The sequence below is a fragment of the Condylostylus longicornis genome, unplaced genomic scaffold (genome assembly GCF_029603195.1).
Source record: "Condylostylus longicornis isolate FDR11 unplaced genomic scaffold, ASM2960319v2 ptg000013l, whole genome shotgun sequence".
In the NCBI taxonomy this organism is placed as follows: Eukaryota; Metazoa; Arthropoda; class Insecta; order Diptera; family Dolichopodidae; genus Condylostylus; species Condylostylus longicornis.
In genome coordinates this window covers 504,763-527,981 of record NW_026577982.1, presented here as the reverse complement: position 1 = coordinate 527,981, position 23,219 = coordinate 504,763, and the positions used below count along the sequence as shown (strand labels likewise).

Below are 23,219 nucleotides of genomic sequence, written 5' to 3'. Positions count from 1 at the left end.
TGAAGAATATACGTTTCAGCGGAGTAATACAGGTAAAAAGTTTACTACTTAATTGGAAAGTAAAATAAATTTTATTTATTGTGTTATAAATTAATCATTATCGTTAAAAAGTGTACTGATGATCATGTAAAATTTCATTGAAAACTCTAATAGCAAATCTTTTAATTTTTTAATTCACGATAATTTAACAATCTGGTATATTAATGACTAATAAAATCCTAGAATTCATATTCAATATTACAAAAACTCAAAGAAAAATATAACAAATCTCACTTAATTACGAGTATCTTATTGTTTATGAAATCCAAATTGTTTATGAAGTTTTACATCTGAAATAATAATCAAGGACATGCTTGTATTTCAATTGATTGCATTCTCTATGTAAAAAAATATTAAATGAATTCTAATTAAGAAAATAAATCTATTTATGAAAACTTGCTTAAAAAAATCATTGTTTAAAAATAGTAAAAAGAAAAGAAAATATATTATTTCTTTTCAAAAAAATTCTTAAAATTAAATTTTAATTTCTATTTCACGGTATTGCATATTGTGACGAGCAGAATTCAAAGAACTATTATATTTTTATATGCAATTTTTTCATTTAGGAATGAGAAATTTTCCACTTTTTTTTTTTGTTAAAAGATAAAAAACGAATATATTCTCCGCAATTTATAATCGCATTCATGCAGCACTTGCTGACAGAAATATGCACAATAATAACAACCATATGTTGTATGTGCCACGTACAAACACACAAACACCTCATATGCATTATCAATTGTACATGAATTCATTCAATTATATTACAATTTATTTTGTTATTATACCATTGATATATACGTATGTATGCATGTGTGTAAGGGCTACTATTTACCTAGAGATATTGCACAAAATTTTACATAATTAAAAAATTACAAAAACAATAACAATAAAATGAGAAACAAAAGGTAACGTCCTGGGTTTATTTCTTCTCTTTTTACTTTTTTTTGTTTCGTTTCTTTACCTTTATTTTGAGCTTAACTGGTGTATCTTTTTAATATACCCGACTAAATATCCTTTAGAAAATTATTAGTTTTCTGTCTTTTTTTTCTTGTTTGTAATGTGTTTTATTCCATTATACGACGATATTTTACAATTCTTATATTGTTACTACATTTGCTGTTGCAGAATACAAAATCCTTTTGATAATCCAAACTAAAAAAACGTAAATTACAAACACATATACAACAAAAACAGCAAGAAAAAATAAAAAAGCTGAAAAAACTGAAATAAAAAGGATAATAATCTAAATTGAAGTTGACAGTCTTGTGCTAAACATCAAAAGATAAAATTAAAATAAAAACACAAAAAAAAAAAAAAAATTAGAAATTAAAAAATAAAAATTGCAAAAAAAAAAAACGCTAATAAGAAACGAAGTTTGTAGTCCTTTTTTCCTTTCCATTTTTTTCTAACCGAATTATGACCGAATTCATTAAATTCTCAAATAAAAGTAATAAACAAGAAAAAAAAAAATTTTAATTTATTTAAGAGAACAAGAAAATATGGAGTATGCGCTCTCTCAATAAGTTCCACAGAGTCAGATTAGAGAAGGAATAGATTCCACAAATTATTATTGTTGTTGTTTTTATGAATTCACAATTCAAAATTTTTCAAATTTATTTTTTTTTTGAATAAATAGTATGTACCATGATATGAATTTTTGGGGAGAGAAACATTATAATTTCAAAAAATTAAGAGAAAATAAATAACAAAATTGCATTCAAAAATTCTCTCAATTTTGTTCTTTTTCAAATTTTCTTTAAGGAAGAGAATATAGGTTTTCGTGTTGTTATTGTTGAAGAGGAGGAAAAAAACGAAATTTAATTTTTCCTTTTCAATAAAAAATGCAATATTTTCAAAAAATATCTTGGAAATTTTATATTTTTGAAAACAAAATAAAAATGTTCTCTATATTTTTAATAATTATAATAAAATTTTAAAAAATATTTTGCAGAAGTAGTTTACAAGGAATATCCTTGAATCAATTCCTTGGTTTTGGGAAACAAAATAATATGGGTAAAAATGAGATGAAAATAATAACATGTAATTGACGTCATTGCTTATTAATGATCAGTGAAGAAAAATGTTTATGTGCTGGTTTAACACATTTCATAATATTCTTATATTACACTGTTTATATAGTTATATAGTTGCATTTTCAATAGGATATTGTAATTGGGGTCGAATAAATGGCAAAAGATTGAGTTGTAAGACTCGTACTTAATAAATTATCTAGAGCAAAAAAATTTAATTTTTTTGGAAAATTTTTAAAATTTAGGCCTTTTATTCCTTTGAAGTTTTTTGTATCAATTCAGGCATTAAAATTATGATGGGGTTTCTAAAATACCAAATTTTTAAGATATCATTTATTTTATTCTAGCATTTAAAATAAGAATTCGAATTTTTTTTAGGAGAGGAAATGATTTCATTGAAAATCTCTTTAGAAATTTGAGAAATTGGAAGGTTATTAGAAAAATTTAATAGTGTGGGGTGCCAGCGATAAATCCTGTCATTCATATTAAATGGCAATTTTTTTTTGTTATTTTATCTTTACCGACAATTTAAAAATTCTTTTGTACCATATATAATTCAAAGCTTAATATATTTTCTGCTCGCAACTTGAACTTGTACTACGAAATTCCATTTTTTTTATTTTAAGCAAAAGTCGATGTTAAAGCAAAACGTGTAAAGAAATTGTCATATTGGAGTAAAAACTGATATAAACAGAAAGGGAACCCAAAAAATATAGAAACAGGATTATTCTAAACAAAGAAAAAAATTCCTTTTCCTTGTTATTTAATTTTTTTTACATAATAATTACATAAAAATGTGTTGAAACAAATTAAGTTAATTTTCAAAATATTCAAATGTTTTAAGAGCATACCACATATATCGAGAATTTTTTGATTATAATATACATACGTAGGTATATGTATATGTAATTTATAGAAATTTGTAAAATAACAACAAATAATTTTTTAAGAGAAGAGAAAAATCATTTCGTATTTTCAAATATTTCGGTCGTTCGTATTATCTTCGGATTTTTATCTAAGTAAAAAAGAGAAAATATTAAAAAATACTATGAAAACAAGAAAGAAATGAAACAAAGACATTAAAAAAGCTCTTCAACAAAATATTATAGAAAAATAAATTATACATACACACCTATATATACATATACATTTAATATTTTACATACAAATATTATATATATATATATGAAACATACTCTTGTAGTAAAAATTCTATATAATATAAAAAAATTTTCTTGCAATTTTGTGTATTGTAAAATTTATAATAAAATAAAAATGAAAAAAAAGAAGAAAAAAATTTTCTTGTTTTTTTTTTTCTTTTCTATTCGTAAATAACGGATAAAATGCACAATTTTCCAAATTTAGTGTAGTTTTATAATTTGCCGGTACAACACACTACGTACGCACGTACAACTCAAAACTATCGTTAAAACGAAAAAAACAAAAAACCAAAAAAAAAAGAAAAAAAATTATTTTTGATTTTCTGTTTTTTTTTCTATTTTAATTTTTTTGAATTAGTTTCGAAACAATGTAATTAAATTTAAACTTTTGAAAAGAAAAAATAACAAAAACAAAAACAAATATGCAATAAAATTCAATATTTAAGAGTAACTGCAATAATAAAATAAAAAAATATTAAAAATTTGAGAAAAAATAAAATGCAAAACAAGAAAAAAAACAAAAAAAATGTATACTATAATAAATCTTTTCATCTAATTATGCATTTCACATATATACACATTTATACATACGTACATAATTTATAATTTTTGACAACAATACATCAAATTATACCGTTAAACCAAAAGCAAAAAACGAAAACCTAACCTATAATAATCATAAAATAAAAGAAAAATAATATGTAAGAAATAAAAATACGTTATAATTACAATATGAAAACAAGAACAACAACAAAAACCAAAAACAATAAGATAAAGACTTAAAATATATACGACATAAATGAAACATATACAATCAAAGAGAATAAATAATAAAAAATTATAAAATATAACAGCAGCAACAAAAACATATAAAAATAAAAGAATACTAAAAAGAAAAGGAAACAAAAAAAACAAAAAAACAAAAATTATAACGGTTAAGAGCATGCAATATAACCGTAAAGTCGAATAAGAACGATAAAAATGAAAAAAAATCTACGAAGAAATGAAGAAAATTCAATAAAAAGAAAAAAAAATAATAATAATAAAAATATAATAGAAATATAAAAGAATATAACAGAAGACGAAAATTAAATATATATATATGTGTATAATATATAAGTGTATAAATGTGTGTATAGATATTATTTTATATATGTATATAAGTATAGCATGTATACAATGCATACATAATTCGTTTTATCTCTTTATGTTCTTTATGACGGATAACAAATAAATAACGGTATTTTAACGTACTATTTTATTCGTTTAACGTGCGTGTTACTGTACGGATGCGAATTTCGAACATAATAAATTTTCATATTTTATACTACTTTTTTTTTTTTATTATTTTATTGTTTTTTTTTTTTTTTTGTATTTTTTTATTCTTATTATTCTTTTTAATTTTTAGTTTTTTTTTTTCGTTTTTAAATATAGTAAAATATAATTAATACTATAAATATAATTTATTATAATTATATACACATACATATATAAATATATATGTGTATATATATGAATTAATTTATAAAATGTTATACTTTAGCAAAAAAAAAAAAATAAGAATAATAAAAAAATAATTAAAATTAGTTTTAATTGAGAGTGCATTGAAATTAAGTGTTGGCTTTTTATTTTAAAAATTATTACGAAAAAGAAAATAGAAGAAAATTTAAAGAAATTCGAAACAAAATATAAAATAAAGAAAGAGAAAAAAAATAATTATGAAAAAATTAATAAAAAAAGAAAAAAAAAAACTATTAATCATAATTAAAAATTAAAATTAAATTTATTTTTAATTATTATATTTGTTTTAATTAATATTTTATTTTGTTATTAAATATTTACAGTTATAATAATAATAATAAAATTAATTAAAAGTCAAATAAATTTTGTGATTAAACTGTTATTTTTGTTGTTTACTAATTAGCTTGTGTCAAATTTATTTTAAATTTTATTTTAGCATTTTTTTTTTAATTATATTTCATTTTAATTAATGTAAAATAATATTTCATAATATTTTTATTATATTTTCATTGCTTAAATTTTTATAATTTAATATTAAAATTAAATAATCTATTATATTATGAATTAATAAATATTTTTTTTATATTAATTATTATTATTAGTTTTCCGATTAATAATATATTAACTATATATTATATTAAAAATAATCGAATGTTAATTTATTTATAATTTTAGAAATTAATAAAATAGTGTTCAAAAAAAATGAAGGCAAAATAAATTTTTCATAAAAGAAATCCTGCATATATGGAGAAATTTAATAAATTAAACTTTTACAAGTATATAAAATAACCGTAAATTAATAAAATGTTATAATAACAGTAAAATTTATTAAATGTAAATTAATTAATTAAAAAAAATAGTTATACAAATTAAAGTCAATTATTATAAAAAATAATTATAAAATATTTTAAATAATTATGTAAGAAAAAATTTAAAATGCATATTTAATTCATATAAAGAGGAACAATAATAATTATAATAATAATCATAACAATAATAATAATGATTATAACAAATAATAATTAAAATAAAATATTAAAAAAAATTAAAATATTAATAAAACTAATTTTATTTTTTTTTTTATTAATTATCATATAAATTACTATAAGAGATTTGCTTATTAAAGTACTTATGCTATATAAAAATATATTTAGAAATTTACACTGGAAAAAGAAACTTCATTAAATTAAATAAGAATATTTTGCTTTTCTAATAAAAACACAAAATAGCCAATAATCGAAATGTTATTAAATATAATTAATTATGAAGTAATAATATGATAATTACAATATAATTATATAAAATAATGCAATAATGAAGTAATAATAAAACTCAATTAAATTAAAAACAATTTATAATTTTAAACAGAATAAGAACAAATATTGATAAAATTAAATAATAAATAAAAATTAATAAATAATTATTAAAAATATGTAATAATTAAAATTAGTAATAAATATTAGAATTTTTCTGAAATAATGTGATTTGTAATTTAATATCAAATAAATATTAAATAGGTATATATGATTTTCTAGATTAATTATTATAAAATATTAAATGAATTGTAATTTAAAGGACAATTTTGATTCAAAAAAACAAAAAAATTTCAAAATTTTAGAAACGAATTGATATTATATTTTTTTTTTTTTTTTTATTAACATTAATTGTTATTGCAAATTTATTAAAATTATTTGTTAAAAAATAATTAATATTTTTCTGTTATACAAGTATAACAGAATATAACTGTTATACAAGTATATTGTTATAAATATTTAAAATAAAAAATTATTTTAATTCATATTAGAACTAATAAAACAAAAAAATTTTTTTGAAAAATTTGAATATTTTAATATATAAATATTAAAAAAATTTTATTTAATAGAGAATTTTAATAATTTAAATTTTAGAATATTTTGATTTTTATAATTAAAATATTTGTAGATACATTGTTAGATTTTTATAAATTTTTAGCTTTAATAAAAATTTATTTGCAAATTTTATGTAAAATATTAAATTTATTTTATCAATATATTATAATTAATAATTAATAAATAATATTTTAAAAAGAAAATTAAATAGAAATTTTTAAATAATTTTTTCATTTGAAAAAATTTCCTAAAATATTATAAATAACATTATAAAAATTTTAAGGCGAAAAATAAATTGTGGTTAATTTTATATATAAAATAAAATTTTATTTAAAATATTTTGTAAATAAAATTAAAAAATAATTCATATTTTAAGGTGAGTAGTTCTTAATATTTTTGAAATCATATTTAAATTTTTTATATATTTAATAATTGTTTTAAGAAATATTAAATTTTATTTTAAATAAATTTCATTTTCATTAATTGAAAATTTTGTATTCTAATTTAATTGTAACATTAATTAGAGAGATATTTGTCATAAATCATAATTAACATTTTAAGGAATATAGTTAGTGGTAATTGAAATTGTACCTAGATTCAGTACATTTTAAGGAATATAGTTAGTGGTAATTGAAATTGTACCTAGATTCAGTACATTTTAAGGAATATAGTTAGTGGTAATTGAAATTGTACCTAGATTCAGTTCTTAAATTTTTCTGATTAATTAATTATTATTGTTTTTGCAAGATATTACCAATTATATACTTCTTATTTAGTTGATATTAGCAAGACTATTATTGAAATTAATTTTCTAATATGTTAAATGATCCAAGAACATTGTGCCCCATATATTTTATTAATTTAATGAGGTTCTTAATCTGAAGTTACCCAAATAATAAATTAATTTTCAACAATAAATATCTTGAAATAATTAACCATTTGAGTGCACACTTATTTTTTAGATACGTTGAGTGCACACATGTACCATTTTTGAATATTGTCCTTAAAGAGCTTAAATTTTTTATTTTTTAATATCTCTGTGTAATAAAAACAATTACAGTTTCTTATATTCTCAAATTTTTTGCATTCGCTCTTGAGAGTTGAAAGTAAACTAATCTCATAGTGGAACATGTGTGCACTCAAAAGATTAAATTACAAAGTCTTATTTATTTACATTTAGGAAAACTTGCTTATAGTGTTAAATACCAGAATCCTATATTTAATTAATTGGGTGGTCGAGTCAGTGATATTGACATTCAACTGCAAAAGTAATTGGGCCGTAATTTATTGTTTCAGTAAGACTCTGTACTAAAATTTCCAATAAGCGGATAAAATGAATAGGGTTGTTATTTTCAAAAATTTTATATGTATAAAACTTGAAAATCATGACGCAAAACTCTATGAATTGCAAATATGATTGTTCTAATTTAACGTTCAAGTGTCACAGAGCTGACCCCTATTCTCGTTCTTCTCTTAAAGTACGTTATTTTATATAAATTCTTGTTATAAATAAATTTAAGTGTATGAGTTTTAAAATTAAATTTAAAGCTTTGTTTTAAAAATTCTTTATTTTACCACCAATAAAACAATTGATCCACTTTTCAAAATTTTTTTTGATTATTTTAATAAAATTATAAAAATGTTGGTGTAATAAAATTTCATTATAATTTTTATTATATTTTAAATTAAATTTAATTTATATTCCATAATTGTATGAATAAATAAAGTAAGAAACACACACCCAAACATTAAAAAAAAACATTTATTTTTATTACCCCAAATGTTTGCTTTGTTTTTTTTTTTTTTATTCCAATTTAAAAAATGTAGCAGATTTCCTTTATTATCCTTGTTATTTAAGGTAAAATAAAAGTTTTTTTAATTATTTTAAAATAATATTTAAGAGGTGCAAAATTAGCTTTAAACATAAAAATTAATAATTCTTTTAATTTAAACTGTTTAATGTGAATAATAAGTAAAAGAACATTAAAAAAGCACATTAAAGAACAAGGTTAAATATGAAAGGACCTTTAAGATCCATAATTAATTACTGTACACCGGATATCAAATACGTATATTATGTGTATAATATTGTCTCTTTTATACGCCATTTTACATAATAAACAAAACTTGTGACGTGTTGCAACTAATGTCCCCATAAAAATTATAATGTTTATTTCCTTTAATTATATATTTTAAGATCCAAAATGAATTAAATAATTAAACCTAAATGAATTGTCATCGATTTTTTAAGTTAAATGAAAAAATCGATTTGTTCTGGAAATAAATTATTAACGGTTGTTAATTTTAAATTTATTTGTGTATCTTGGTTTTTCTTTTTACTCTTTATTTTCTTTATCAGAGTTCTTTATTTTTCTAATGGATATTTAATTTTTCCAATAAGATTACTCATATTTTCAAAACAGCAGTCAACAATAATTTTCTCAAATTCTCAAAACGTCTGACTTTCAAAAACAAAGTTAATAAATTTTGTATACAGTTATTCAAATTTATGATAGTTACTCAATTTCTTCTCACTTGGTAAAATAGCTTGGCACACGATGAGTCCCTAAGAATGGCAAATTATTGAAGAATAGATTTTTCGTCTTTAATTTTAAGTTTTAATAATTAATATTTTGAGATTGACTAATTATTTGCTCTTGAATTGTTAAACTAAAGTAATTATAGTTAACAAGATTGTCTTAAATTAATTTGCAGTTGTTTGCTCAAACTCTCAGCTCAAACTGAAGTACAATTTCAATTTTTAATATTTTATATTAAAATTTAACTTCATATTTTTGTATACTTGAATAATTATTACTCGAAATATAAGATTAAAATCGTAATCTACAAGTAGAATAGTTTCAGTACAAATTATATTTTAATGTTTGGCTATACAAATTAACATAGCCAAACATTAAAATAACCATTAACATTAAATGTTATCTGAAACCGGGAATTTTTTACTACTAAGTAATTGTAGAGTTATGAAGTTGTAGCAACTTGTATACATTGTTAGAATTTTGATATTACTAAAAAATTTTTTTTTGCTCATCTTCACTACTTTCTAAGTAATCGCGTCTCGAAATTCGTAAAATTTGAATTATCGGCGCCCTACATTTCTGAAACTGCAATCTTTTTCAAATTTTTATAAAAATAACAACTTAATAGGAAATTTAGAACTCACTCTGCGTCGAATTCAACCATCAATCATTCATTTTTAATTTTTTTTTTCATTTTGCTCATCCTAAATGTATGCAATTATTTAGTTTAAAAGAAAATACGGCAACGCTACTGTATAAGTATTGAGCTTGCATTATATCGTTGTAAAATGTACAACTATATGCATATAGAAAAATATTTTTTGATAAAAATTATTTCACTGGGTCACCAATCGAATTTAAATAGAAATCAATAAAACCACATTGTTGTAAACCAACAGCCATAATTTTTATTTAAAAATTGTGATTATTTTATTATTAAATTAATTACATTAATAATTTTGAATACTATTGAGTTGATTATTATTGATTGGTATTTTCAAAAAAACAAGACCCATGTTTAAAAATTATGATATTGCCATATTTTTAAAAAAAATGTTCCAGAAACTAGAACTATTTGAAAGTTTCAAGATTTATAGAAGAAGAAGGTATTCCAGAACGAAAAACTTAAGGTTTTGGGTTGGCGAAATTATTTTAATACAAAATTTTTAATAATTACGAATATTCATTGTAAAAATTTTTGCAATTTAAGTGTATTTGAAAGTGCACTAATTCTAGCATTATTTTACATTTAAATTTCTCTACTGTGTTCATGTATTTTTAAAAATTTTTAAAATGTTTATTTTAATAAAATCTTAAATTATTCAAAAGTAATTGATTCTAATAACTTCTTCCAAAATATTTTCATTATTTTGTAATGCTAATAATTGATCAGGATGGAATACTGTCTCAGATCTTCTTAGAAAGTCTCACATAATAAAAACCGAAAAGCAAATACGGGCAATTTATTTTCAAACAAAAAATTTCCTTTTGAATTAAAAGAAAATTGTTAATGTAGTATATAAAATAGTTGTATAATTAAAATATAGGCAATTATATAGAAAAATCTACTTCTCTATGTATAGGAAAATAGTATAAAATTCTTTAGATTTTGAAAAAAAATGTTAATAAATTGATATTTAATAAATTTTATTTAAAGTTCAATTCCCAAATTGCTTTTGTAAATTTATAAATGTATAGGAAGATTTTACAAATTTCTGCAAATCAAGTGGAACACTGTTTATCAACGACTATGATTTCAGGAACATTTTATTTTATGCAATTGTATTTTAAATGAGTTTCTTATTAATAAGTGACGACAAATCATGATTATTATGAAATTTTGAAAAATACATGTTATGGTTATAATTGTCGTAGTTTATAAAATTCCCGATAGATTTAATATTGGAATTATATAATAAAATACTCTGTAATGACATCAGAAATAAATAGCCTCAACGCAATATAGTTTGGAATCGAAATTTAAGAATTTCATAAGTTGCCGAATTTGACTCGGAGAAAAATTATTATTGATTAAGTTCCAAACTTTTAATGATTTTCTCAGAAAGCAAAGAGGAAATATTTTTAGAAATTTTAAAGCGAGAAATCTTACTTACGTTGCAAAAAGTTATTGCAACAATTCAAAGCTCAATATTTACAGTAAAGCTTATTATAGGCTGTAAAGAAGCTCTTAAACCTATGATAAGATTTAAAATTGAACAAATTGCATTTATAAATAGTTACGATGAAACAACTATACTCATTTTACGTTTGATGCCATTTTATTTTTTTGGTAATTAGAATTTTTCAGGATTTGAACCGTATTCAGTGCGTCGAATTTTGTTGATGTACCTTATTTGTTCAAATAGTTCCAAAATTAAGATTCAAAGTTACAATGTTACAATTTTATTTTAATTAAATTTAAACTTTAAAATTTTTCTCTTGGAACCACAGAATTTATTATGTGGGAAAAATTTTTTTTGCAAATTTCTTTATCAAGAAACAAAAAGAAGAACATAAAATAATTATTCGCAATTATGAAAGAAGAGAAGCAACAATTTTGTTTTTTTCTTCGGAAATAAAAGAAGGTATACGAAATTCATATTAAAAATTTTATTTAAAATTTAAACAAAATTAAAAATTAATTTAACAAAATTAATGAAAGAAATAAAATTGCGTTCTGTATAATTTTTTAATTTCAGTAGTATTGCAACAGTTGCTTTGGTATTTTTTTTTTTGCCCTAGCAGTATTATTCAACACCGCATAATTTTCTTCTTCTTTATTTGTTTATGTAATTTTATTCTTGAAAGTTTTGCGAAAATTAGAATTCCTGGATGATTTTATTTTCTTGTTTTATTCTTTATTTAAATTTCTATTTTACTTTTCTAAACAAAAGCACAATATCGACGTCAAATATAGGAGAAGCAACAGCAACAATTTCTTATATTTTCATTTACAAGGATACGGTTACGTTAAACAAGGAATATAAGGATCCTGTTAAAGTTTTTTTAAAGTTTTCATATTATTTTTTTTTTTGTTTTCTTAAAAATTTATTAGTGTTTTTGTTTTGTAAACATTTAAAAAGGGAAAATTGCAATATGCAATGGTGCGCTTTAAAAATTGCAAAGAAGAGAAAAAATTCTATTAATTTTTTTTTTTCTGCTTTTGTTTTCTCTTAAAGTTTTTTAGTTTATTACCAAAATATTTACAATTGTTCATTATAGGTTTCTTTAATCACATAGATTTCAACTTTTGAAAAGTGGTAGAAAAAAAGACGCATCTATCTAAAACTTTAAATTGAATTTTTTAATTATAAAAACCGTAATAATTTAAATGTGTGTGTGTGTGTAAAATTTTAATTGAAAAATTTTTCACTTGGGTATAATGTGGATTTGGCGTGTTGGATAGGTTCATATATCTAAAGCTTAAAGTACGAAAGTGGTTAAATAGTTCCGCCTTAACAAATAGTATCCTTGTTATAAAATGGAAGAAGTCCGAAATCTTATTGCAAGAATCTCTTAAATATCTTGCGAAGTTTTCAAATTATACAAAACGACGACTTCAATGCAACTGCTTTCTTCTAGATCGTGAAAATCAACTTCTTTTGCGTTAAGTATTCACAATTATACATTCACTAAACAGTTAATTCCATTTGAGATATTAGTTACTCTCGTTTTACTCTCGTTATATTCTAATTAAACACGATTGCTTCTCTAGATCAACTAAACTATAGTAGCTTTTAAGTTTGTATTCCTGCCTATTTGCCATAAGCACATCTACAGACGTAAAGCTAATACTTATTGTGAAGAGTACGGACACATTTAACATTTTAACATTCATTCTAGAAAATTCAGTGATTGAAGAAAATATTTATATAATTTTTAATTGCTCTTTTCAGTCTCTTTAACAATCGCACAATCTTATGAGATTATGAATAATTTTTAATTTATTTTAGCAGCAAAAATTTTTTTCTTTTATAAAATTTTTACTTAATTTTTTAATTGTTTAATCTTTACATTTATTTTGTAATTTGCATTTTAAAGGAAAATGGAAAATGAAAGAGCAAATAGTTTGTTACGTTTGGTGTAAGAATAGAAGATTTTCCAAAATTGTTAGTTTAATTTATGTAGAATTTCTTAAAAAGTTTAACAAAATGAATAATTTAATTAAAACTTAAATATTTAAAGAAAAATTTTAGGATTTACATTTGTATAATCGGCATACTGTTTATTATGAATAATATAGACACTATGTTTCAATTGTGTGAAATTTTCTCTTGAGAAACTACACCACGTAAATGTTTTAGAGTAGCAATCAACTGGCATTCATTGTTTTAAGGTCTTGACTATCCGTTTACTATGATAAATATATCACAATTCATGTGCGAATATATTAGACAAAATATAATCGTTATAGAGCTAAAATCTGTTATAATATTAACAAGCCTGTTATGTACGAATGTTAAATTAAATTTAACGAAGTTTTGCATATTTATAGGTTTGAATATTTTAAGAACGTGGGTTTTTGAAGTTGAAATATTTTGGATTTTAGAAAAAGTGACCGAAATGCATTTTGAATTTTAAAAATTAGTTAATTTAAAAGCTTTGTTATGGTTGGTAAAGCGAATAGTTTTCATCTGTTAGATCCTTCAAAACATTAAAAATTACATCATCCAATTTGATCGTAATTCTCTTAGAATTTCGAAGGCGAGTTCGACAATCCTAATACGTATCAAAAATGTCATTCGCTTCACCGATCATGATAAATTGCCAAAAACCTAATAAATTCTAAAATATTAAAATAAGGTTTGGGAAAATGCAGAAATAATCACAAATGCAGAATAATTTTCTAAAGCTGGAAAATTTTCGAATAAATTTCTGATTTGTTATTAAAAATTTGGCTTATTTTTTTGGTAAATATAAAATGGATGAATAGATAAAAAAAATGTGAAAATTCTTTAAAAAATATTTTTGTCTTGTTTCCCTTAATTATGTCACAATTATGTCAACATTTTTTTGTATTCTGTTAATGTGGCAAATTTTATACTGCTCCTAGTATTTCTTTCACAATTTAAGCAAAATCCAATTTCAAATTTGAAAAGGAATTGAAAAAAAAACAATAACAAAAAAAAACAACGACAATTTCTAATTGCATTCCGAAAAGAAAATATATCACATTTTTTTTATCAAAATACCACAGAATTTTGGTAAATTATAGAGAAACTCTGATTTTATTTGGTTTTAGTTTCCTAATCTCAATTTTATCTTTATTCATTGAATAAAATTATAAATGAAAATTTTATTTTTTCGTTCTTTTATTTTTATTTTTTTGAAAATTATGAATATTTTGAAGGAAAATTTTAAATTTTCAAATTGCATTTTTCAACTTTCATTAAAAATTTTATTTTCATCACCTTCTCAATTAATTTTTTTTTTTTATTTTTCATTTATTTCTGAGTAAACATAAAATTTTAATATTTTTATTTAAAATCATTGGTAGTAAACCGTTTACGGTTCGATAAATTAGTATTTCAAACTAATTACGGTACGGCTAATATTTTTGTATATTTCAATGTACTTATAAGCAAATTTCTATTTTACGAAATTCTCACACCCTTTTGCCAACTAAATTTGTATGCTAATTTGTTTGCAAGAGGTCTTCTGCAGTTTACTGGCTTTAATGCTTATCAATATTATTTTTGGGTGATACTGTCACGAAGACCGTGTGCGGTAACTTAATTTTTAATTATGCTAAAGTTCCTAAAATTAGTGTTTTCTGAACAGCTATAAAGTCAGGTTCAAAATTTTTCAACTTAACAACTACCCAGATTTCAGTTTTTTTTAAATTTTACTCAATTCGAATATAATCCCGACAATTTCTAATGTTTCGACCCGAATGTATAAATTTGAAAGCTCTTATTTTTTTGATTAGGACACCTGGTGTGATATTATATTTTATGGCATGATTCTTACTCTGGTAAATTGTACTTTGCTTCGTATTTTCCTAATTCTATGAGATTTGATTCGATTAATTCAGAAATAGTTTACGAAAGTCGAATTATTATTTCATTAGCGTACCATCGATCAGCCATCAATGGAATCTGTTTGGATGGAATGGAACGTAAAGCTATATAAAGTAATTTGAAAAACTTCTTATATTTTCATTTTTTTTAAACAAAAAAAAAAGATTTTTATAATAGAAAACTTCTTTTTATCCTTGTTCTAGTTAAAGAATGAAATGGAATATTGAAAAAGAAGAACGGAAATTAAATATAATTAAAGAAAAACATAAGAAAATTAAAGAAGAACTTTAATAAATCCTTCATAGTAAATTATTCTCTATATAAGTATAATAATTATAGTTATATAAAATTTAAATTGTTCAAATAGAAAATAAATAGAATAGTGAAAGGTCAGAGAATAACTGAATTTTTTTATTTTTATTTTTTCATTCCAAAAACTGTTTAAAATAATGAAAAGATTAAGAACCGTAGTAGCTTCTATATTTGAAGTTTATGACTATGGCCATTCTCTTAACATTTTAATTGTTTCTCTTTTTCATTTAAATTATAATAGTTATGGTGTAAGATGAGATCTTTTGAATTCAGAAAAATATTTAAGTTGGAATGTTTATTGAAGAATATTAAAACAGAAAATTTTTTTTTTTATAAAATAAATTTTGAAAAATTACATTTGAAAAAAAAAATGAGGGAAAATTGGGCATTTGCATAAAAAACTTTTGAAAAATAAATAAATTGTAATTAAGAGAGAATTTTTGAAATTAGTTTTTGAAATTTTCGCATATCTACTTTCAGAATAACTAAATAATTTTAGGGTATTCCAAAAAAAATATGAGAAAAATTATAATTTTTCATAGTTGCGGATGGGCGAAATTTAGATTGTTTGACAAAAGTAGTATGAATCGACAATAAATTGAAAATAATATCCAATTCAGAAATGAGTAATAATTTAATGGTTCCATTTACTTTAAATATATTCCTTCTTTAAAACGAAACTAAATTATATATATAAATAGTTTAACTCCTGAGGGTAATTTCAATTACCTTTATAAACATTGAAAATTTTAAGTTTACTCCTAATCTTTATGATACTTTTCTACAATTGTTCGATTTTTTAATATTCTATCATCCTAATTAATATGCATTGGAAATATGAATTGCATCCAAAAATTAAAATTGGGTGAAATTTTAAGTTCAAAAGATTTGATTTTATTATTCGATCGTTCTACATTATTTTCATTCAACAACTTGTTATGAATGTAAACAATTATGATATGTAAATCAAGATATGTAAGAAATGGTTAATAATCACTTAAATTGTTTAAATTTAAAGAAAATAACTAAAATGAGAGTAAAAAATTAAAAGATTAAAATTTATACTTAAAGAATATCGAACATTAAGAATATCGGTCCCTAAAAGTATGCAATAATAATTAGAGCTACAATGTATGAATTAAATTGAAATATTTGTTGTTATACGACCGAGGAAGAGAAAACGAAGAGAATATGTGATACACACTACATATCTAAGTGAAACAAATGTACTTTTCGGGCATCATTAGTTGATTAATTTATTGAAATGGCCGTATGCTTATAGTTCACTCAAATTATGACATTCTTTTGAATAAATTGCATGCAGTTATAGTTGCCATAATGAAAGAGCCTGCCGTATTTGTTTCATTCTCCTATACAATTACATTTCAATAATAAATGTGTCAATTTAACAGTTAAAGCAATATTTGTTATTTGTACTTGTATGTGTGTGAATTCTGAATGAATTTTAAATGGTTTAATTTTACGAATTTTTATTGAAGTACAAAACTATGACTAAAAAAGTTTTTCATTTTAAAAAGATGTAGAAAAAAAATGTAAGCGATACTACTGACAGTTGAATGCGTAATTAAAGCGATTTTTTTTTTTTTTTGTTTTTAATATTGTAACTCACTTGTAAATTGAAACGGTTATTTTCTTTTGTTCTATGATTACGTTGTTTTATACTTTCGCTGTCGTTTATTACAATATTTTTGTTGAACAATTATTTAAGCGTTCAAATTTTTTTTTATTTTTGTATTGTGTTGCGCTTATAATTTTGCGATAAAGTAAAAAAATCAACGATATGCAACAGAAAGGAGCAAAACTTTTAGATAATTTTTTATAGTGTAGTCATGGAAAAAAAATTTTTTTTTTTTTTTAACATAACTTTTTTAATTTATTGTTAGCGTACCCGTAAGTATCAATATGAAAGTGTATTGTGAAAAAAAAAAAAACAAAAAATCATTTTTAAAAAGGAGAAAGTTTCAATTTTTTTTTATTATTTTTATCCTTAAACACATTGTTTTTTTTGCTCCGTTCATGAAATTCGCAGAGATTTCAACTTTAAAACATTATTTAAAATGAAAAGTTTTTTTTTTGTTTCTCATTTTTGCAATTTCTGTAAGTGATAGTTTGAAAATATTAAAAAAAAAAAAAGTCTGATGTGAACAGCGTATATTCGGCTAGAATTTGTACTTTCTGAATCTCAATATTGATCAGACCATAATCTTTTTTCATTCCAATAAAAATCCACTATTTATTTCTTTAAATACTTCTATCACATTTTAAAGAAGTCAGTAATTTTGTAATTAATGTACACCTAGAAAAATGTAAATTTGGCTCTTAGAAGAAGTTCATTTTATATTCCAGTTTCTGAGCCCTGACATTGTCGAAACAATTTCCTGGTTGTTTGTCTTGTTAAGTTGATTATTTTACTATATATAAGCAAAATAGTATATGAATTCGGCCTATATAGTAAAAGTTTCTGAAACATGATTTCTTCAGATAGCTGGGTCGCACTTTGTATTAAAATCGGGAACTTTTATATAAAATTTAAAGAAAAATTTGCTAACTGTTTTTGTATAAAATCGTAGGCGATTTGCTGGTATATGATATAATCCAAAAAATTATTAGTCCCTTAAGTGGCCAATATAAACTCAAATGTATATTTTCGGATGAAATTAAAATTGAGATACACGACTGCACAGGCAATCTGAATAATAGATAGAGAGGCAGAAAGACATCCAAGCATTTATGTATTTAAAAATAATTTATTTACGTTTCCTCTAGATCATAAATAAACGCATTCATGGCGAGAACTCGACATTTGAAATTTGGTGTCATCACATAACCTTCCTTATTGTATTCGATGCGGTCCATTACAGTTATATTTTTTTTGAAACAAACATTCAAAATCTTAAGTATAAAACTAAAATTAATATCAATAGTGAAAAAACCATAAAATCATAGCAACTTGCACTCTTAAAAATGTTTCTTATTTTTTTCAAGGATTGAAACTATTCAATTGAAAAATACACGATTTAATCCTTGACCAAAAGTTTAATTAGATTTTTTTTTTATAAAAAATCAACTATTTTCATAATGATTGCCATCTAGGATGAAACATCATCTTTAATATTGTGAAATTTAAGTAAAATCAAGTAGGTATGTAAAATATTTTAGTAAAACATTTTTCGAATATTTTGAATTACAATGAAGTGAATTAGAGTAACTGGCAATTTTTGATTCAATTGCATTTGCTCCCGCTAAATATATGGGGTATTTTGTATTCGTGTCTTAGAATTATTGTACAAAAATAGATACTTGATTAACCCATTAGGGAGCGTGACAATTATTAATATTTTGAAATTTATTTAAAAAATAATGAGAAAAAGAAAGTACAATGCTTAAAAAAAAATTAACACCAAAATAGTTCTTCAAAATTTATCAGTTTGTTGACTGCCATATTAAGAAAATTCAGAGCAAAAGGGTTTTGTTGACAGATTTTTGTAATATTTTGTCCTTTAAATTGTTACGGTGTTACGAATAATATTTTTCTATACACAAAATTCAACAATATTTCCAAATAATCAAAATTTTTATTTTAATTAATTTCAGTTCATAGGTATAATAGACATTATTACTGCAATAATGCCATTATCAGGCTACGAAATTCGCAAACTACTTCGAGACCTTCGTATTTTTTACTTATTATTCCATATATTTATTGCAAATATTCCAATTTTATGTGAACTGGATTAAATTTCGCAAAAAGTGGAAATTTACTGGTCCACTAATAAAATTTTTCATATATTTGCTTAAAAATATTTGGTGAGACCTACATTTTTGCTATTAAATAACATTTTACGTGCTTACAAATAAATTCAAGTTAATTACATTTTTTTGGCATTCTATGAAATCATTTAGGAAACTATCGCAAATGTTGTGCTAAATAATTCGAAGTTGATTAGAAAACTTTAAAACATTTTCTTATTACGGTCTGCCAAATAATTGTATTTTCAATTATTATTCTTTTGCTTTTCGACATTTCCATTTTGAACATTTTTTTTTTACGTACATAGAGCTATTATGTTCGATTTTCGATATACTCGTAGTTTCACGGAAAAATTTTTTTTTTTTCTCTTATTCTTTATTTCTTAAATTATTTTTGTATGCTTTCCAATAGTAATTGAATAATTAAAATGGAAATGACAGTTTTATTTATTATTGAAATTTTTATATTTGTTTGGGTATACAATATTGGGCATTTAAAATATAAAGTGGCTAAGTGCCACCTCTTAATAATTTTTAAAATTTCTCCATTTTTTTTTTTTTATAAAATAAAAATACAAACAAATAATATAGACAAGCAATAATTTTTGGTATTTGTTTTTTAGTTTTTGTTTTTTGATTTTAGTATATTTCGGACACATAGGGAAAAAAAAGTGTGTGCCGTATAGTTTAATTCTGTCTGTTCATCTTTCCGTGGGTTTTGTTTACAAAACTTCTATGCCCTTTGAAATAATGAAATTTAAGTTTTATATGTATGTGGATGTTAATGAGAAATGGGTCCGCTCTAAAAAGTAAACTCCTCCATAAAACAAAATTAGTTTTTAAATTACAGTTTTTGACAATTTACTGTGACGAAACTACAATTATTTTTGAAATATTACAAAACACGAATGAACTCGTAAAAAATGAAGAACTCGTTCTCCCACTTTAAAATAGTATAGTCAGATGTGAGTGTGTATATAATAGTAAAACAGTATAATAGCATGTTTGTGTCGAGGCTTCTTGACTTATAGGGGAGAGGGTTTGGATAAAAATGCTGTAATGAACGAGACCTCTTGAAATGGCCTAAACTGCTATGACAGCAATTCCGTGCCTTTCTTAACGGAATAAAGACACAAAAACACATGGAACAAAACAAATGGAACAAAACTGCCAATTAATGAAAATTTTGTTTCCATCAAAAAAATTTTAATCGTTTAGTCTTTTACCAACTACGATCTTGGGACAATGCGATAATTATCATATTATTAAAGAGAAATGTGCTGTTTTACGAACAAATTGGTTTCATCAAATTTTATTTAATTTTTAAAAAAAAAAAAAAATTTAATTTTATTTACCAGAATTATTTATTTAACAAAATAATAAATCAAAGTTAATTCCACTTTAATTGCATGCTACACGAAATTATTTCAGGTTCAATTAAAGTTCATCGAAATTCGGTAATATTGTTGTTGTTGTTGTTTTCGTATAATTATTTTTTTCGATTGTGTTTTTTTTTTCTTATTATTTTATAGTTCGCCATTGGTTTTAATAAATTTCTCTCTGTCCTTATTCCTCTTTTTTATTTTTCTCTATTTCTGTTTTTTTTTTTCTGTTTTCATTTCAATTCTCATATAAATGTTCAATGAGACTGGAAAGCTGCTGAGGCATAGTACATACAATGTCTTTTGGCATTGTTATGTCGTTATTGAGTCTGTAGAGAGTTTAAAAAAAGAATTTATATTATGTGTATTTTTTTTCTACTTTTAAAATTAAAAAATAAAAATGAAAAACAGCAATTTATTTTCAATTTTTTCTTTTTCATTTTTTTTTTTATTTTTTTTGTTAAAATTTTTATATTTACCGAAAATATTTTATTCTGTTTAATAGCTGACATTTAAGTTATATAAAATGAATGTATAAGTGTTTTTTTTTTGTTATTTTCACTTAATTTTCATAAATTTTGTCGATAAATACACATTTGAACAATATAAACTTTGTGTGTACAGATGAAATGAACTTAATTTTAAAGTGAATTGAAAATATTTTATAGATTTTTATGAAATTAAATTGAATAAAAATTATTCAAAAATTATATTTATGTTTAAGTGGGATATCGTAAAATTCCGTTGTATACTTACACAAGTATTAAGTAGATAAACTGCTATATTATTATATAAAGAGATTGTATTATTAATTCTAGTTGTACGTGTTAATGATTTTTTTTTTGATTCAGTTGAAATAAGAACGAAATAAGTAACTACTGCGAATCTTAACGACTGAGAGTTTTAATGACTCTTGAATTAAAGGCCATAGAATTAAAAAGTTGCCGAAATATGAGCCTTTATTGTCTGAAGGATGTGATATTTTAAAGATCTAAAATGTACGAAAGTTTAAACAACCAAAAAATGGAATTTTTTTCGAAGCCATTTCCAGGATCCCTCTCATTACAGGACTGATCTTTTAACATGAATTCGAACGAAAATTGCATGGTATTATAAAATTTATATTATCATGTAATTTATTTATTTTCATACCCCTGCACACGTATGAAATTATTTTCATACAACTTGCACACGTATGAAAGTTCTTAATTTTAGCCAATTTAATTATAATAATGTGTGAACATACTTTGTTCTCAAATATTATTGAAATTGATTTTCAGTATTTTGTGTAAATAAACAATATTCCCCTTGAAATATGCAACACAATATTTATAATAGAAATGTATTATTAAGAAAGATAGCTATTGTTTAAAAACAAAAAAAAAAAACGAGAAAAAATAGAGTTGACCTTGTCAATTCTGTGATACCCGTACGAATTTGTTATCGAATATGCGAGTAAATATGCCATAACTGACAATGGGACAGACTATGACTTTAAGTTACCGTATTACTATATTAATTTATGTAAAATTTCAGCACTGTGTTTTCCAAAATACTGTGTGCCTAACTACTATTGAAGTTGTATGGCAGCTGGCAGAAAAAATTTTAAAGAATTTTATCAAACACTTCGGCCCTACAAATATATTTACTTGTGTGAAATTTCAATACCACAGCTCTTATAGTTTCTGAGATATAGCCAAATAAATTTTGAAGTTGTATGTCCAATTTAAATAGGGTTCTGGCACTTACTACAGTAAATGATTTGTGAAAATTTGATCAGCGTCGAGTTCTGAGTTGATTTAGAACTCAGAACTCGACGCTGATCAAAAACATGTACTTGAGTGTATATCTAAGACCGTTATTTTTTAGCGTTACAAACGGTAAGGCAAATTTAGTATACCCTTCGAACATACGTTCGTACGGGTATAAAAATTAACAATTCTAGCTGATTTTTATCGTTGTATACGTATATAACAAATGCGATTACTCATGACTCAAATTAAAGTCAACAAAGGAAAACCAATTTATACATCAGAGAAGAATATTTCATTAATAATATACAAGTAAACTGTATGAATGTAAAGTAAACATTTTATACAGCACACATTTTATAAGAGCGATTGTAATAATTTTGTTATACTATATTCGTATTCGTTGAGATATTGAGAATATTAACGTTACAATACATGACGATACTCACAAAATATACATAAGAGAATTCTTAATTCCCACAGTAACAATTTACATCAATTGGAATTTATATTTTCTCCAAAAAAAAAAAACAAATTCTATTTATGTAAAGAGTAAAGGGATTTTTAATCTATAAGAGTAAAGGGATATTTTTTTTATAAATTAATAATATTATCTAGCTCTATGTAGAATAAATAAATAAATAAAATAAATAAATTCAAAAATCTTTAAAAGACAAAACTATTTCCGCTGTTTTTCTATGAGGAAATTAATTTAAGGAGATTTTTTGTTTAAACGGAAACATCTAAAACTATACATACAGATATGAAGAGAGAAGATTGAAAATATCATTCAATTCAATAGTTTATTCAACAGGAAATTTA

The 23,219-nt window shown here is 22.4% G+C and overlaps 1 protein-coding gene across 1 annotated transcript in view; it reads left to right on the top strand.

The window, feature by feature from the left end:
• The first annotated feature begins 6,892 nt into the window (after nucleotides 1-6,892).
• The window catches only part of LOC129605267 (leucine-rich repeat-containing protein 70), a 119,441-nt gene continuing 103,114 nt past the window's right edge, over nucleotides 6,893-23,219 (top strand). Inside the window, exon 1 of the mRNA XM_055514910.1 lies at nucleotides 6,893-6,997. The gene's annotated coding sequence lies outside the window, so the exon portion shown is untranslated. The remainder of the gene's footprint in view (nucleotides 6,998-23,219) is intronic.